Source organism: Microcebus murinus, chromosome 12 (genome assembly GCF_040939455.1).
Source record: "Microcebus murinus isolate Inina chromosome 12, M.murinus_Inina_mat1.0, whole genome shotgun sequence".
Classification (NCBI taxonomy): domain Eukaryota; kingdom Metazoa; phylum Chordata; class Mammalia; order Primates; family Cheirogaleidae; genus Microcebus; species Microcebus murinus.
Genome location: NC_134115.1, coordinates 85,971,652 through 85,990,277, shown reverse-complemented (window position 1 = coordinate 85,990,277; position 18,626 = coordinate 85,971,652). Strand labels below are relative to the sequence as shown.

The following is an 18,626-nucleotide window of genomic DNA, read 5'->3' as shown; positions in this document are numbered from 1 at the left end:
ACTGGCCCGAGCTGCCTTGGGGCTGAGCAGTGCCAGGGACTGGGAGGTATAGACCTGTCGGGGGAACATCCCGAACAGACAACCTCTGTCTGCTACAGGCAAAGTGGGCATTACTTGTACCATGGCACCCTTCACAGCAACCCTGCACATATGTACTCTTGTTCCCCCCATTTTACAGATTAGGAAACTGAAGCTCAGTGAGGAAAAGTCACTTGGCCAAGACCATACAGCTTGCAAGTAGAAGAATCAGGACTTGAATTCAGATCTGTCTAACTCCAAAGATTTGGGACAGAGAGCAGAGATAGGGGCTGGGAGCTGGAAGCCACTGGCTGGCACAGAGATGAGAGTCCCAGCCACAGAGCTGGGGGGTGAGGACTCCTGCTGTGGCCTCCCCTGCCCTCTGCGCAAGGACACTGCTGGCAGCTGGCATCTGCCTGCGGCCGTGCCCGCCTGCAGGATGGACCTCCTCTGAGAGGGACAGCTCCCCAGACCACGCTTGGGCTCTGCTCCCTCCTTCCATGCCCCACACAGGGCCTGGTGACATGGCTGTGGCTGCCACACGAGTGCCAACCACACTGCTGTGGTGAGGCAGAGACCCCCGGGGCTGGGAGTGAGCAGCCCTCGGCTCGCTGTGCCCCAGGAGCCCTGTGCGGCGGGCTGGCCTCCCCACGAGGCAGGAGGCCAAACCTGCTTCCTGCCGGGGGATCCAGGCTCCCCACCAGAGGCGTCCTCGAGACAACCCGGTCCCGAGGCGGGAGTGCCAGGCAGACAAAGGAGGTGCTCTCCTGAACAGACACCTCCTCTGAAGCCGGGGACACCCATGCTCGATGGCGCAGAGCCCGCTTGAAGCCGGGCTCTCTCAGCCTCGCCAGGCCAGAGCCCGCGGCCGGCACCCAGGCCTCCCACGAGCCGCGGCCTCACTGCCCCCTTGTTCTCCCATCGCCGCCCCGGCTCACTTCCACCGCGTCTGGTTTTGGTTTTTCTCACACAGCTATCTTTTCAATAAGGAAAATTCTGCTGTGTTGAGGGGAAAAAACCCTCCACAGCATAAAAATGTGCCACATTTCCATCTTACGCTTTCCATTTTCCCTCTCTGTCTTTTTCAAAGTTTGAGATGAAAGACTTTTTTCCATGTTCTCCTGCTCTGCCTTGAAAAGATCACTTTCAAACTTCAGAAATGAAGAGTGCTGGCACCCAGAACTATACTTGTGTGGTTTGATCACATAAACTGTCCTGATAAATTCCAAATGAAATAACAGAGCAGCAGCTCATTAGGGTGTGTGTGTGTGTGTCTATGTAAAGAGAGCACGAGGCAATCCCACAGCCACAGGACGAGATCTCAGCAGGCGGCTCAGGCTCCCTGAGAAGACAGGGAAGACTGTGAGTATTAATTAGTGCTTGCTAATTACTATCAGTCAAGCCAAACACAGATTTCAGAACAAATCCAGTCCTCGTTTAGAGAACACTGCTTATATGAAATCTGTGGGACGCTTACTGCCACTGAGACAACATTGCCTAGGTCTGCAGAAAGGGGGAAGGCCCAGGCAGTCACATGTCAGATGGTCAGAGGCCACGCTTTCTGGGCGAGCACATGGCCTCGTTTGTGCTTTGGTGTTGTGGCCCATGAATCACACAGGCACATGAGCAATGTCCGGCCCCCTGGACAGAATCCTGAGGTCTAAGGGAGCCAAATTACCTCCTGGCTCCCCAAGGTGAAATGAGGATACAGATCCCCTCATGCCCTGGGGATTACCTGGTAATCTATAGGGGCAAGGAGGTGACCTACCCTTGGCCAAGTTTCTCAGAGAGCTATGGATGAGACAGCACGGGCTGGGGTTCTGATCAGCAGAAGGCAGCTGGGTGAGGAGACGGCAGCGTCTGGTGGCTGTGATTGGGCTTTGTGCTGGATACTGTGCTGAGTGTGCAACCTGCACTATCTCATTTAATTCTGTGACAGCTCTACTGGGAATAGAGCAGAAACTGACACTTCTGTCTGCACAACCTCCACTCCCTATTCTTTTGGAAATACCTCTTGATTTCCCTTTGGGGAAAATCGTACCTCCCACATTCACAATTCACTTGGTTTTGGTGGGCCTGGAGCAATTCCAACCCTTCCCTGACCCAGGAGTAAAAACACATTTTAAAAAATAACCATTTGGTTGGGAGGCCGAGGCGGGCGGATTGCTCAAGGTCAGGAGTTCAAAACCAGCCTGAGCAAGAGCGAGACCCCGTCTCTACTATAAATAGAAAGAAATTAATTGGCCAACTGATATATATACACAAAAAATTAGCCGGGCATGGTGGCGCATGCCTGTAGTCCCAGCTACCCGGGAGGCTGAGGCAGAAGGATCACTCGAGCCCAGGAGTTTGAGGTTGCTGTGAGCTAGGCTGACGCCACGGCACTCACTCTAGCCTGGGCAACAAAGCGAGACTCTGTCTCAAAAAAAAAAAAAAAATAACCATTTGGGAAAGAAAAACACTTACAAAATAATTCAGAGATGAAAGAAGAAATTTAAATTAAAATCACAAACTATCCACATGATGCAATCAAACCATGTAACTACTCAGAGAAACATCTGTAGCCTCAAATGCTTATATTAATAATTAAGAAAGATAAAAATAAACTTAGTCTTCACTATATAGAACTAGAAAAAGGATAAAAGAAAGGAGAAAACAAAAATATAAAAGCATACATAATGAATTTTTAAAAATCAAAAGTTCAGCAGAGTGATAAAGGATATGAAAGGAGATGTAAATAAGTGAGGGAATATATGCTGATTCTATATGGGAAGGAGTGCATTGTAAGGCTGTTAATTATTGTCTAATTAATGTATAAATTTCATGATTCCAAAATGATTTCAAAGTTCACCTGGGAGAGTAAATACATGAAAATAGACATTTTGACAAGAAATATGAAGAAAGGAACTGTTATAAACTGCTGTGCTGTTATACTTATTAAGCAGTGAGGTACTGCTGCAGAATAAGACAAACCAACCAATGACACACGGGAGGGAGCCCAGGAATAGATGCGTGCAGATATGGAAATTGAGTGTAAGATGTAGGTACATTTCAAATCGATAGGAAACGGACAGCTCCTTTCTTTAACAAATGACATTGGGACACATGATTATACATTTAGGAAACTATAAAGCTGGATCTCTACTCACCCCCAAACCAGAATAAATTCCAGATGAATTAGGGATTGAAATCTAAATACTAAGAAGAATACTGGAATAAAATACAGGAGAATCTCATTATAATCTTGGGGTATGCAAAGGCTTAAGTATGACATAAAGCCCCAAACCATTAAAAACCCTGAATGACATATTGAAGTATGTTAAAAAACAAAACAACAACAACAACAAAAAACCATACACACACACTTCTGCATGATCCAAGAAAATGCCACACACAAAGCCGAAAGACAAATGTCAGAGTGGGAAAAATATTTATAAGATGGTCAATAGTCCTAATATATAATGAGCTCCTACAATAAAGGCAAATAATGTTATAGAAGATGCATAATTTTGGAAGATTATAAATGAAAGAAATGAAAAATGTCCAAAATGAAATGAAAGATGTCCAAACCTCACTAATAATCAATGAAGTACAAATTAAAACAAGATTTTTTTTTGCCATTTATACTGACAAAGTCCATAAAAACTGATAAAACTTAGTGAGAATATATGGAACTAGTCACTTTATACAAGGCTGACTATAAATTTATAAAAACTTTTGGGAGGAGACTTTGGCAGTATCTACCAAAAATTTCAAATATGTATTTTCCAGGACCCAGCAATTCTGCCTTTAAAAATTTATGCTATAGCAATACCACTAAAAATTGGCAAATTTTAATAAGAAATATTCATTGCAGCATTGTTTGTAATTTATAATTGTGAAAATTGCATGGTTTAAATAAATTATTTTATATCCAAGCAGTGGAATATCATATAGCTATTATGAGGATAAAATATGGACTGATATGGACTAATATGAGTAAGGACTGATATGGAAAAGATATCTATGAGTTTTTAATTGAAACAAATCAGTTATACCTATATCCTCCTGGGCTCTCAGAGCATGCTGCCCCTCCTCTGCGTTTGTCACACATTCCTCCAGGGCTGTGACTTATCCATCTCTGCGTGCTCAAGGGCCCAGCACCAAGCCTAGCACACAGCAAGGGCTCAGAAAACATCTGGGGGATGACTGGACCCGATGTCGAGTCTTTCTTGCACACACACAACTCTCTGCAATATGGCCCCTGAGACTGCACTGCTCAGTGGAAGAGGGCGGCCGCGGCTGCCGGGCACCCCATTCCACAGCCACCTTGTCAGGGACAGACCCACACTCTCTTATCTCCAAGCTAAATACCCATATTTCTCTGAGTGCTATAAAGTGTTTGCAGAGGAGCTAACGTCACCAAAAGGAAATGCAAGATGATTCCCCCAGTGAAAGCCTCGGAAACCTGCCTCTATATTGGGTAGAATCGAGGCTGCCCACGTGCCAAGGAAAACACTCCCGAGCTTGTCTTTCCAAGCCTGGCTCAGAGATTCGCTACTGTGCATAGAAAGGCTCCCTGAGCGATCAAGGCCACCAGGATCCCAGCCAGAGAGTGAGATCACAGACGGCCGCTTCAGTCGCCAAAGTATTTTCCACTTCCACTAATGCGCTCATGTATCTGTGACCACACGGTACCTAGTCTTTAAATATAACAAAAATAATAATGGAGGCAATGCAAAGCTGTCAGCTTTATTCATTACTCAATGGAAACTGTGTAACAAAACACGACATTCTAAACCCCAATCACCAATCCCTGCATTCTCTGGAAAACAAGCAACAGATTTTCGGAGGGTTAGCTAGGTCTAAACTGATTTTCACTTTCTTAAAGCAAATTCTTTCCTGGTTTTGCTGAAATGAAATACTGAAAGGCTCTGTGAGCCCTTTGGAAGGAAGAAAGCATCTGACTGCTCATTTATTTGTGGTTTTCAGGCTCAGGTGTTGTGATCTCTCCCTGCCTTTCCCAACGGAGATGAGAGGATGCAAGTCCCCACAGGGCTGTCCTAGGAACCTGCCCTCAGTGGGCAGGGCCTCCTCCTGCTCCTCAGCAGGAGCCATCTCTGTGCACTCTGCCCTTCCCCAGGACACCGTGGACACGAGGCACCTGAACCAGCCCTGCTTGGTGATGAGATCTGCAGACAGGGCTGCTCCTACTGAGGCTGCCGGCCAGTCTCACCCAGGGCAGCCCAAGCACTCAGGCCACGGCCCCAACAGCAGGGGGCGCTGCAACAGCCAGTGGCACTGCTGGTCTGGGCTTGTGTGGGGTGGGTGGGAGCCTGGGCCGTGGATGGCTGGGGTCAGCTTCAGGCTGGAAGGCGCATGCCTACCTTCTTTCCTTGTGTTACCTCTCCCTTGCCCACGAGACTCAACTCCCTTGGAAAATGACTGAAGAAACCTGGTCCCTTGGACTCTGGGCTTCTGGTCACCTCCTTGAAATCCAGCCTTCTACTCTGCTGGTTCTCCAGCACCAATTTTTCTTAATTCTGGCTCTTCCACTTCCACTGTCCCTGCCGGCCTTGGGGGCTAATGCTCCCCTTGTTAGGACGCCTCTGGCTACACCACCGGAGGATACTCTGCAGGGAAGAGAGAGGCCAAAGTGGCGGAAAGCATGTCTGCTGACCAACTAGAGGCAGCAAGGACCCTGCGGGAAGGTAGTGGGTCACTGGGGGAGAGGACACTACAAGGGCACAGGTGATGTGTTTGGGGACCAGCCCACTCGGGGATGTGCACCGTCACTGTGAAAGGGCATCAGAGCTACAAATCCTCACTGAGTGCCTTCCACATTCTGGACACAGGGGCATAATGGGCCAGACAGGCACGGCCCCTGACTCCATGAGGCATGCATCCCGGCAGAGGAGGGGCGTTCAGCAGAAGCATTAATTACGCAGATAATTAAGGGCATGAAACTGCTAAAAATAATGCTCTAGCCTTTTTGTCCAATATCTTAGCCAGGCCGCGGTTGTCATAGCTCCTCTCCAAGCTTCACAATGCTGCCCAAGGATGACAGGAAGAAGACAGATGCCGGGAAGTCGGCCAAGAAAGACAAAGACCCAGTGAACAAATCTGGGGGCAGGGCCAAAAAGAAGTGGTCCAAAGGCAAAGTTAGGGACAAGCTCAATAACCTAGTCGTGTTTGACAAAGCCACGTATGACAAAGTCTGTAAGGAAGTTCCCAACTCTACGCCTATAACCCAGCTGTGCTTCTCTGAGAGACTGAAGACCGAGGTTCTCTGGCCAGGGCAGCCCTTCAGTAGCTCCTCAGTCAAGGCCTTATCGAACTGGTTTCAAAGCCCACAGCTCAAGTGATTTACACCAAATACCAAGACTGGAGATGCCCCAGCTGCTGGTGAAGATGCATGAACAGGTCCAACCAGCTGTATATTTGCAAAAAGAAAACTTTATTAAAAAAGAAAGAAATATTCTAGCACATACTTATTTGGAGGAATTATCCTCAGATGACAATGAGAGACGTTGAAGAGGTCAGAGGCACACGAGCCAGAAACAGGTTAGCTTTGTCTTTAACATTCAGGGAGTTCATTAATCTGCTCTCCCCTGCCCTGGCCACTCTCCTCAACTCCAGGGATGTTCCTCAAGCTGCCCAGGGTCGCTCAGCATGCACATGGCAATGGTGGGATTCCGGCCCAGGTGGTTTGGCCCCAGGGGCCCACGGTGTTGTCTATGTTACGGGTGATACTCATACGTAGCTCAGTACATACGCTGGAGGAAGATATAAAAACTCGGGGCATCTGTGCTCAAATCCTGGCATTGCCACTTATTGTTCTGTGTGGCCCCAGGTGAGTTACTGAACTCCTGGAACCTTGTTCTCTTCATCTGGCAGATGGAGACAGCACCCGTGACTTCCTAGCTGGGCTGTACTGAGACAGGGGAGATGGAGCACATGAAAGGGGCTGGCACGGCGTGTGGATGAAGCGGGCACTCGATAAAGTTACTTGGAAAAAACCCTGAAATTTTAGGAGAGGATGAGGGTATGTACCAGTTTCTAGAAACTTTTAGAAGAGACCAGACAGCTCCTCACATAGTCTCCCATGACTTATCACTAAAATTCTTGTGGATAGAAAGAAAGATGAAAATCACCTCACCAATTAATATTTATGGACAGCCTTATGGCTAGAATTGAAGAAGAAATTTAATGTACCATGGGGCAGACATACAGGACAGAAATTGAACAAATTTAGATCTTGTCTCTTGAAACCAAGACAATCTGGATGTCTTAGGCTTGTTCCCGGACACAGAGAAACAAGGCTATAAAAACTAGACAATCAGACTAGGCATTCACACCTGTAATCCTAGCACTTTGGGAAGCCGAGGCAGGAGGATCGCTTGAGGTCAGGAGTTGGAGACCAGCCTGAGAAAGAAAGAGCAAAACCCTGTCTCTACAAAAAATAGAAAAATTAGTCGGACATGGTGGCACACACCTGTAGTCCCAGCTACTCGGGAGGCTGAGGCAAGAGGATCGCTTGAGCCTGGGAGTTTGAGGTTGCTGTGAGCTAGGCTGATGCCGCTGTACTCTAGCAGGGTGACAAAGCAACACCTTATCTCAAAATGACCAAACAAACAAAAAACTAGAAAATCTGGGCCAAAGACTATTAACCTGCTCAGTAGGAGATGATCTGAGGGGTTCTGGAATGCTCTGACCTGCCCTTTGCCCTCCATCTTCTCACATCCATTTGCAGATCGCTACTTCCAGAAGAGAACTGGAGTGTGCCCAGAGGGAAGCTCAAACGCCCTTGCCTGTTGGCAAACCCCAAAGCTGAACAGATTCCATCACATTCAAGGGCACATTCAGGGGAAAGAAAATCTAAAAGGGCACATGTGAAAAAATACTGCCAAATAATGGGCCTGTGGTGTGTGTGCAGGGGCGTTCCAATCCGGGATCCAGAAGGAAGTCTGAAGACACTTGTCCTTTTGTAACACAGAACAAGAGGACAAGGCTTCTGTGACAGGAGAGAACTGCCAGAGATGAAACAGCAAGATCTCACAACAGAAAGAAAGATGCATGAGATATGAAAAGAATAAAAGGAAGCAAAACATACAGCAAAAGAATTAAAACATTGAACGTCAGGGGCAGTAAGGAGTGAGCTGGATGCCCTGGAAGCTCTCGCCATGGGTGTGGGAGGCCAACTTGGCAAGCTCTCCCCCAGTGCCAAGGAAACGGGCAAGGGAAGAATAAAGGGATTTGGGGGCCTAAGAGCAGAGAGCTGACCCTGACCCAGAAAAGGGTGTTTTTCCCAAGGAGAGTCTACCAGGTTCAAGGAAAGAGATCCATCCCTGGATACATCCTGGCTAAATATACGAATTAACAATGAAATCTTGCAAAGATACAGGCAAAACACAAAAAAGCAAAAAATCATAAAAGTGACCCCTGACCCTCTAACTGAGTTTCAGGGCCTATTTTCCTGCTCTAATTGAACCACACCCTCCACCGGACCGACCAGGACGCTGTATGGAAAGGACTTGCCTGCCCGCGGCCTCCCTGTGGGAGGAGGAGCTTCTTGACTATTTATTCAAGAAATGTTAGTGGACATCTGGTGATTTGCCAATTGCTTTGATTTTTTAGAGCAGAAATATATTTCCCCCTAGTAATTATGGTACTTAGGCGTAAAGATCCAAAGAGAGGATATATGATTTGGGATGCCATAAAATTTGGTCAATGCACATTTTTTCCACATAAATCTATGGGGTTGTTTCACCACTGCAGACCGAGGGCAGCAGAAGAGGCCAACTTCTGAATTCACCATTAAGGGATCAAACCCGCTCTAGCCACACGCCCTCGTCAGCAGTCTGCGAGGCCCAGAAACTCCTTCTGCAGATGCTGCCCAAACCACTGGGTCAGAAAACAAGCACTTGGGCAGCTTTTATGGCCGTGTCCGATCCGGAGGGTCCCAGCGAGCTCTGCGGGGCGCAGTGGAGAGGCTGCCCCGGTGCTCCAGCCGGAACAGCACAAGGAGGGGCGGCTCTGCCAAGCGCAGTTTGGGACGGGGGTGAGGGTGCTTCACGCCAACTCCCTGAGCATGAGCGCGTCGAACGCAGACAGCAGGAGCCTGCACTCGGCCATGGAGGGCACGCTGATGCCCACGCTTCAAGTGCCATGCCTAGTGCAGCTGACATGTGTGTGGGGGAGGGGGGAGTGAGGTAGCCTGGGGACACCAGTAAAAGGGTCCATTTGGAGGTTGAAAAGACCATCTCAGCTACCGTGGAAAGCCCACCTCACAATGGTGACAGAGGAATAATTTGTAAATGTCCTCTTCCCGGGCTGCAGTGGGAACTGGTCTGGGAGGAGGCTTGCTCCTTCTCCCCCTCGGTCAGGTTTCCTGACAGCCACCTGGCCCCTGGTGACACGGGCTGGGAAGGGGGCACCTGCAGGCAAATGAGTACTAGGAATGCTGACAGTGTTCACATTGAGCTCTGGGCTGAGCTGCACCCCCACAGTCTCATGGAGTCTTCTTTTACAGAAGGGGAAAGAGAGGCTCAGAAAGGCGAAGTTGCTTGTCCAAGGTCACACAGCAAGTGCATGGCAGAGCCGGAACTGCACCCAGGTCTGACTCTGGAGTCTGGGCTCTGACCCACGGTGCGGCCCCGCCTTGCCCTTCCCGCCCAGGCTCTGCTTGAGGGCACATGAACGTGTGACGCCTGCTGAGCTGGGGTGACCTTGAGCCATCTCCTCAGCTCATCTACCAACAGAGCTCCCATGAGAGATCATCACCCTCACTGTCCAGGTGGGGAAACTGAGGCTCAGAAAGACGAGATGACTTTCCATGGTCTCTCGGCCAGTAGCTGGAGAAGCCAAGGTGTCAATCTAGGTCTGGTCACAACCCTGCTCTTTCAACCTCTCGGCCACATCTGGGAGGACGCCAGGGCCGCCTGTCAGCCGTGAACCTCTCTGTTCTGTTTTCATGCTGGGGTGGAGCTGCGTGGTCCCACCCTCTGTGATCCTTAGTTCAGTTCTGGAGGGCAGAGGCCAGGCCCTGCCCTCAGAGGAGCAGATCTCCTTCTGGGGACTGGAAACACCTCCAAGGTAGAACAGGACTTAGCTCTAGGTGTACTGTCAAGAGCTCAGGAAGACAAGTCTGATTTGTAGCCCCCAGACCTCACTCAATTGGTTCATGGGGCTCAGGCCTCTGGGGCCAAACACTTCCTCCAGAAAGAGACATCCAACCAGGGCCATGGACCTCCCTCTGCCCCTGCATGGACTGCACACCATAGCCCTCTGAGATTTCTCAGATCTGCCACTGGGAAATGACAATAAGAACAGATGACAATAAGAGGTGTGCTGACCAGTGGACGGGCTGCACTCAGAGTCAGGAGGACGGCCACGTTCTGAACAGCCTGGGGAGGGGAGGCTCTGGGGCCAGGCAGTCTTCTAGGAGGGCCAACGCTGCCACTGACTTGTTCTCAGTGGCTCTAGGACAGCTCCTCAGGCCCTCTGATCCTTAGTTTAGGCCTCTGTCGGCTGGGTGCAGGAGATAAGGGTGAGGACGGAATGAAGTGAGGTGTACAAGGTCACTGCACAGCAAAGGTTAGGGTGACGGTGATGACTTTAGTAGAAAATGGCAGGCCCAGCCCATAGAGAAACGAGGACCCAGGGCTCAGCTTCCCCTCCTCTCCTCCGTCTCCTCCTTCCTCCAGGCCCCACATCCTGATCCATCCACAGCAAGGGCTGGATGGGGATGTGAGCACCTTGAGAATGACTCGTTCTCTGCCCTTGCCTCCTCTCTGCGCCTCCACCACAGCCAGAGCTGACATGAGCTCTCCTGTTTGGGGAAGGGTAGTCAGTGGCGGGGAGCCCTGGCTACTCTCCAGGGAGGAGGGAGACCCAGTCCAAACACCCACTCCACCAGGTGACCCTGGGTAAGCAACCTAGTACTGCCCCTCTAGGCCTCATCCCATCTGATCTCACCCCAGGTGTTCATTCTGAGCCTTCAGTGAGATAATATAAGCAAACCAACGGGATGCCTGGCACATAGGTTTGTCATTCATTCATTCATTTGTTCATTCACCAAATGAACGCTGCTGCTGAGCACTGCCCCAGCCAAACTCTGTGCTCAGCTCTCAGGACACAACAGAGAAAAACCCAGATGTGGTCACTGCGTACCCTCACAGGCCAGGCAGGGATCAAGCACTGGAGAAATACCTGTGTCCCCCCTCTCCTCTGGGGAGGCCCCTTATCCATCAGGGAGCCGGCTCCCTCGTGGGTGTGCAGGGAGAGTCCAGCTTGGTTGTCCTCAGCTAGGAATCTAGCTGCACTCAAGCCAGGGCGGCAGCAGCCTGGGGATTCTGCTTATCTTCCGGGCGACCATAACTTCTCACACACCACCCCTGCAAGTACTGTCCCACTTGGCACAAAATGTGCTTTATTTCTAAGAAACATGTCCTCAAAAAAGTATATTATATCACTCGTGACACCACTCCTGGTTCATGTGAAGGGACTTGGGGTTTTGCACCTACTAAGAAAGAGTTTAGGGCAGTGTTATGGGCTTGCTGCAGGCAGGTCTAAAGGACCTGGGCAAGATATTTAACTGATCTGAGTCTCAAGTTCCATTTCTGCAAGATGAGCACAATTCAAACCTCACAAGGCTGTTTGGAGGATCAGAGCTATTGTAGGAAAGCCTTTAGCCCATTAACAATAATGATAAGTGTAACACTAAAGACAACTAACATCTATTAGCATTACTGTGTGTCATGTGTCATGCTAAGTACTTCTCAGGCATCAATCCATCCTTTTACTCAACAAATATGTATCAGGGGCATACCATGTTCTCGATGCCAGAAATACTGCAGGGGCCTCGAGGAAGGGGGAAATGGAGGAGAGGAGGGGAAGCTGAGTATATTAGTTTTTACTTAATTTTTTGAGTGAAATCACGGATGTGATGTGTTCATTACATTAAGAGAAATATTTAGCTATCAAAGTAAGAAAGGTCATCTACACTGCCACATAAAATCATGAGCAGTGCATGGCCACACTCTGGGGAACACAGATTTCATATATTTCTGCACTAACCGCCCATGAGGGCCACTGCTGGGGCAGAAGCCTGGGAGCTAAGGCTGGGTTGGGGCTCAGTAGTCACCTGATGGACCAAAAAGCCTTGTCAGAGGGACCAGCCAGAGCTCACAGCCAGAGAGGCAGCTCCACCGTCGGGCCCGAGGGTTAAGCTTTTGTGCCCAAGTGGAACATGGGGCGCAAAGGAGAAGAGGAGGTGGCCTGGAAGGAACGAGACTGAGGGTCCGGGTGTCCACGAGCAGAGGGCCAGGCGAGGGCAAAGGGGCTTGCCTGCAAACCTCCTTCAAACATTCTCCCACTGGGAGTCCTGCCCCTACTTGGAGACCTCTGTCTTGGTAATTACGGGGCGCCTAGAAAGAAGGGGTTGTTTTTGGTGGGGACTCTTTCATCTCTGATTTAAATTATACATCGCGCGCTAATGTTAACTCTGATGTCTTCTAGAATTCAAGCGAGACATAAACATGCTCCCAGAAGCACAGAGTCTGCATTCATTCCTGGGACCACCTTGACCAAATAAGAGGTGTCACCAAATCTATTTATAGTTTAAACATCTTTCAACTGTCTTTCTCTTAAAATCGATTGAGGTAGTTTCCACACAAACAAGGAAAAATGTCCAGCCCCAACCATCACTCATTCATTAGGGCCTCGCGTCTGGGGGCAGGCAGACACCAATCTTTTCATTGGCACGGGGGCTAGGGAGAAAAAGCAATGAGCTCTGAGCAGAGCATTGGTGTAGACAGAGAAATGTAAATTAAGTAATAAAAGCCACCATCTAAAATCCAGTACATCATTAAATTTAAAATAGGACCAATTTGAAAAGCTAGCAAGGTTGTGGTAAAACAGGAAAACTCACACGCTGCTGGCAGCAGGGTAAGTTGGTAGAACCTCTGGGGGAAAGTATTGGAGACTCCAAAGCCAAAGAGACACTGGCATCCTTTGACTCAGTAATCCCACTCTTAGGAACTTATTCTGAGGAAATAATTCTAAAAGAAGAGAAGACATTATACACACACAGGTATTTATCGCAGGGAAATCTACAGTGGCTAAAAACAAAACAGCAAAAACTAGAAATATTCTAATGTCAAACAACAGAGAAATGGCCACAAAAATTAAAATAAACTATGTGACAAAAATATGGGAACATGAAGTACTGGAGTAGCGTAATTTTAAGTGCTTTTAAAATTTTTATAGCAGTTGTGCATTTCTTAAAGGCCATTAATCATTAATTAATGGCCTTTCTTCTGATCACTGAAGAAGAAAGTGATCTTCTTCAGTGATCAGAAGATCACTGATAGAGCTTTCTTCTGATCACTGATATTTACATTCTACAGACATATGCAAATACATATAATGTAAATATAAATAAAGAGTCAACATGCTTCAAAGAACAGTGGTTTCTTCCCCAAATACTAAGCAACTACACGCCCCTCTTGGTTATTTAATTGGCTTGACATCGTGCGCTCTGAGCCGGTAGCAAGTGAAATGCCCACGGTCCCGCGGTGACTCCCAGGGTCTAATTCAAGGCCGCGAGAGTCGAGCTCAGAGCCCCTCCCACAGAGGGAGTCCCGTGGGACTGCCGACCCCACCTGGCCAGCTCTGACCACTCCTCTCGCGCCTCCAGAGTCCCCTTCACCCAAACAACTAGGTGGAGCCCCTCGCCTGGCACACACCAGTTCGCCAGTGAACACACCGTCCAGTGGACGGTCACCTCCCTTAGACTGTCTCCTCCTACTCTCAGAGCCCGAGACCAGGGCTTCCCATACACCTGCGCATGGGGCGTGTCTGTATGGATGGACTCCCTGGCCTCTAATCCCCTCTTGGAGGCGTCCCCTGCTCCCTGCGAGGCAACCGGGCCTCTGGTGCTCAGCCCTGGGCAGGAGCGCCCACAGCCCTTGCCAGCCACCCCGGCTTACTTCCCAGCACCAGGGCAGAAGGCAGGAGCTAAGGCCTGAGGCCTATGCTCTCCCAGAATTTTCCCAATGAAGCAACTAGTATTTGGAGGGTTGCTCCCATTTTTATCAACAGACTAATGTGAGGCTGGATTTTCTTTCACAAACAACTTTGGAAAACACCAAGCACTATAATGGGATGTCAAATTCACAACAATGATTCATTTACGTATAAGGTAAAACATGCAATAAAATTTTATGTTGCAATTTTCTATATTCAAAACATTTAAAACGGAGAATGTGTTTTTTAAAAAACTTTAAAAAAATGTGTTAACAAAAGGCTGCCAATTGTCCTTACTTGGAAAAAAATATTCTTTACTCTGAGATTATTCTCTGCTTACATCGTTGGTGTTAAAATGTCCCTTCCTCCAGGAAATGATGATAGTTTCTTTTTTCTTTATTTGCCATTAAAAGAAAAAAAAAGTCAGCAACCTTGTGAGAGTCTCCAAAGTCTCTTTTTTGAAGTTTCCCTTGCCCATGAAATCCAAAGTCTGGGACCCACTGGCCCGAGATCACACGTGGCTCTCTGGCAATGGTCAGACTGCAGGCTGGCACAGAGCTTGCCAGAGCTGGAACCCCCAGGGTGCTTCTGAGCAAGGAAAGTGAGGTGGCCAGGGAGGGGGGCAGCTTTGTGCTGCTGCAGGCTGGAGGATCTTTCAAACTGAAAAAATATTTGAAGGTTGAGTAAGTAGGAATTTCAGTTTGGCACAAAAATCTCAAGCTTGAGTTCACATCTTCCCTCTTTTTGGTCGGAGTTTGCATCTTACTGCAGGTTTGCTCCCGAGCCGCAATCTCACTAGCACCTCGACCCCTGGTGCCACCCAGCCAAGCCCACATCTGCACCGCCCTCAGGAGGTGTCTCCCAGCTGCTGCACAGGCTGCCAAGTGCAGCTGGAGGGAGCCCCCTCAACCCCCCCCCGCCCCAGAATCCCCCTTCCTCCAAACCTCACATTTTGGCCTTGGTGGGGCCTCAGCCCACCCCACCGCAGCTGTCCGTCCCTGAGGGCGCCCTGCCTCCTGAGTGACCGACCTCAGCGTCCCGCCCCTGCTCCACATCTCTCTGCGCTGTTCTCATGCTTTGGCCTCTCCAGGGCCTGCCACGGGACAAGGCCAGCCTGTCCACCTGCCTCCTCACGCCTCCCTCGCCGTCGCCTCGCCTCAGTGTGGACGGCTTCTCTGTGTATCTCTAGTGTCTCTCTACCATAGTTTTTTAAGATTTAAAAGAACATTGTTTACTGATTAAAAAGGAACATTTATGTTCATTCTTGAAAATACAGAAAAGTATAATGAGAAGAATAACCGCTCGTAATCCCATCGTTGTGAAATAACCGCTCGCAGGATTTAGGGGTGTCCTTCATGTAAACACGCACTTCTGTGCAAGCTGACCATGTGCTGCCACGCGGTCCTGGTGGAATGTTCTGCTGGTGGATGGCCCCAGGGGACTCCCCCTTCGGTGGAAGTGGAAGCCCAGCCCAGGCAGGTGCCAAGGCACCATTTTAGGTGCTGGATACTCCCAGATGCCTTCCTTGAAGGCCCAAGGAGGTGACCGGGCTGTCGGCTTCGGGTACGCCCTGAGCAGGCCCTTCCTGACCACTCGTGGCAGGCGCTGTCATTATACGAGTGCCCAAAGGCCTCCGGGATCTAGGAACGGACAACCATGGCCCGTGCATCTGACTGCTTCAGTCACTGCCTTCGCCTCCCAGGGCGTCCCCAAGTCAACTCTCAAGGCAGCAGGAAAGCAGGCAAAGGAAAAGGATGGGCCTCCTCAGGCAGAGGCAGCGGTGGGAGGGAGGAGAGAACGGAAGCCCCTCCTCCGTCCCTCCTGCAGACTCGTGTCCCTGTGATAAGTGGACATGAATGACAACGCACCTGAGCTGGCCAGCGTTGAGAGCCCACTGCGTGCTAAGCACTGTGACACGCACAACGTGTCACCACAATACCTTTCGTCTCCGTGTTCCCCACACGGTGGACGCATTTCACTGAGAGGATAGGATGGTGGATGGCACGAGATTAGCGATTTGTAGCTATTAGGAAAACTATGGCATATCAAACCCGTGAACTCACAGGCAAAAATAAAATAGATTTAGAGACAAATTGAGCCAAGAAAGTTAGGAGAAATAGTGGAGACTGCCACAAACGCCTGGGGCTTGGGAAGTGCCGTGCTGTCTTCCTGACTCGTCCCGGCAGCTGTCCTACCTACACGGAGGCAGGCGAGGCCCAGGCAGGCAAGGTAACTGGGAGCACGGCCGGGCCAGTCCGAGGCCAGGGCTGGTCCACCTGCCCGCCCCTGCGGCTCCAGCCATTGCTCTCGCTCTGCCGGCACCCACCCTCCCTCACATGCGCCCAGGGCAGATTCTCCAAGTGCCGGGTCATGCCACTGCTGTTCAGCATCCGGCTCCTGACAAGTCTGTCACTGGCCCTGCTCTCCTGGGCATCTTCAGGCAGCACAGCTGGGCACGTGGGGGCTCAGGAGGCTGTGTAGGGGGCCCTCCTGCAGACGAGAAGACTGGGGATGTCACGGGGGACCCTGCCTGGGCCCTGGCAGTCAAAACTTCCTGAGGCCTCCCTTGTCAGAGTGACCCAGGAATGGCAGGTCTGGCAATTTCTGGGGACAGAGACTTGGTGGCTTGTCAACTTCTGCCTTGCCAGGCCTGCCGGGTGTCAGCACAGGACAGCATGACCCACCTTCGGGCCAAACCTTCATCTGAGGCAGGGCGAGCCCAGACAACGCACTGTTGGCCCTGAGGCCTGGCCTCGGCTCCCAGGCAAGGATCATCTTCCATCCCTTGTAAGGACAGAGCTGAGACGCAGGGGCAGAGCCCCAGCAGCTGACTACAGGGACCGACAGAAGGATCCGGGAAACTCTAAACCGGGGATCTCCATCTCTTCCAGGACCAGACAAGAAGAGCTCAGACTCCATTTGAGCTAAAATGTAAGGCCAGTGAGAGGGGCTTTTACCCACCGGTAGCAGTGACCCCAGCGCATTAATGATAGACTAGAGAGAACGACTGCCATTAGCCAGCTCCTAGTGCGTGTCACCCTGGGCTCTACCCAAGTTCATGAGCTTCATGGAGTCCTCACAACTCCCTGAAGTAGGAACTTCATGGACGTGGACACAAGACACTGGATGGCTGAGGTCATCCTGGCTAGGCAGGGCGTGTGGAGCTGTGGACCAAGACTCTGCCCTTCAGTGGCTGACCTTGGACGCTGCAGCTCTGCAGGCCTAACTAGCACCGAGGGCTCTTTCTTTCCAGGAGCTTCTTCTGCAATCAGAGTTTGGGTAGCAATGTGTGAGCCTGTCCCATGCCTACTCGGACCCTGCTGGGGTGACCCTGGGCCTAGGATGGTTCGGGCTTCTGCTTCTTGCGCTGGCACTGCGATTACTGACGCCACTGCACCCTCTGTCTTCTGGACTCCTGGCTCCCTGGCTGCGCCCCTCATCCTCGCGTGATGACCGCCAGTGCTTGAAAAGCGCTTATAGAGCTGAGCAGGATTTGGGGCTCTGGTCTCCTGTCTCAACTCCGCCCTTTACTGACAATGCCACCGTGGACAAGCCACCGCCTTTCTCTGTGCCTCCCTTTCCTCATCGATGAACTCCCAGCTCTAACGTTCAAGAGTGTTTTGAGTCAGACCGGTATGTCACACCAGGTAAACTAAGTCTGTGGAAACGAGCACACACTTGCTGTCCCAGCTGTCCCCGCCACCTGGGCAAGGCCTCCTCATTCTTCAGGTCGTGGTGAGGCCACAGCATCCCTGCAGAGCCTCCCGCCCTCCTGACAGGGCTAGCACTCCCATTTGAGGCTCCCGGGGCCCCTCAGCCTCTCCTTTGTGACAGTCACTTTGTATTAATAATTAAAGGACTCTAATCCTACCGAAAGTGGTGGTTTCTGTTCCCTGAGGGCCACCTGCGAGCTCAACATATGTATCTCCTGGAAAGGCATGACGGAGGAGGGATTGGGGTTCAGAGAAATGGAACAACTTATCCAAGGTCCAATGGCCGTGTCTGTCCAACCGCTTATCCTACACGCTGCTCACCCAACACCTGCCCCGCTAGGCCGCCAGCACTGCAGGGTCAGGGCCCACACCCGATCGCTCACACTATCCGTCCCCCAGTGTCCAACACAGTCTCTGCTCCATCAAGGCCTCAGTAATATTCCTTAAATGAAAGAAAGGGGATAAAGATGTATACGTCAGAATCCTTTTGGGTGCAAGTGCCAGAAACTCACCTGGCAGGAGGGAATTCAAAAGGGGGACGGACTGGAAGAATCCTAAAATGGCTCGTAAGGCCACAGACTGCATCACAAAGACTGGGTGGCCCCAGGACAGGCCCAGGGACTGGCAGGGTGGGGAACACAGCTGGTGTCCTGCTCCCTGCACACCTCGCACTCTCCACCCTTCATGCTGCCCCTCTCAGGGGGCCCCTCTCACTCAGACTCTTCGTGTGGCCCAGATCAGGCCGCTGGCAGCTGTAGTGTCATATCCTGACACCTCTGCGATCAAGGAAGAGAGAGACACTCTCCCCTGGCTTCAGAAAAACAAGCCGATCCAGGCAAGGACTCCGGCTGGCCTGGTGTGGGCCACCAGTCCGGGCTGCAGGGGCAG

The 18,626-nt window shown here is 50.5% G+C and overlaps 1 protein-coding gene and 1 pseudogene across 6 annotated transcripts in view; one reads left to right on the top strand and one right to left on the bottom strand.

Moving 5' to 3' along the window:
* Positions 1 to 18,626, bottom strand: part of RALGPS1 (Ral GEF with PH domain and SH3 binding motif 1) — a 269,878-nt gene that overhangs the window by 55,604 nt on the left and 195,648 nt on the right. The gene's annotated exons all lie outside the window — the stretch shown is intronic.
* On the top strand, positions 6,045 to 6,416 carry LOC142874320 (small ribosomal subunit protein eS25 pseudogene; annotated as a pseudogene).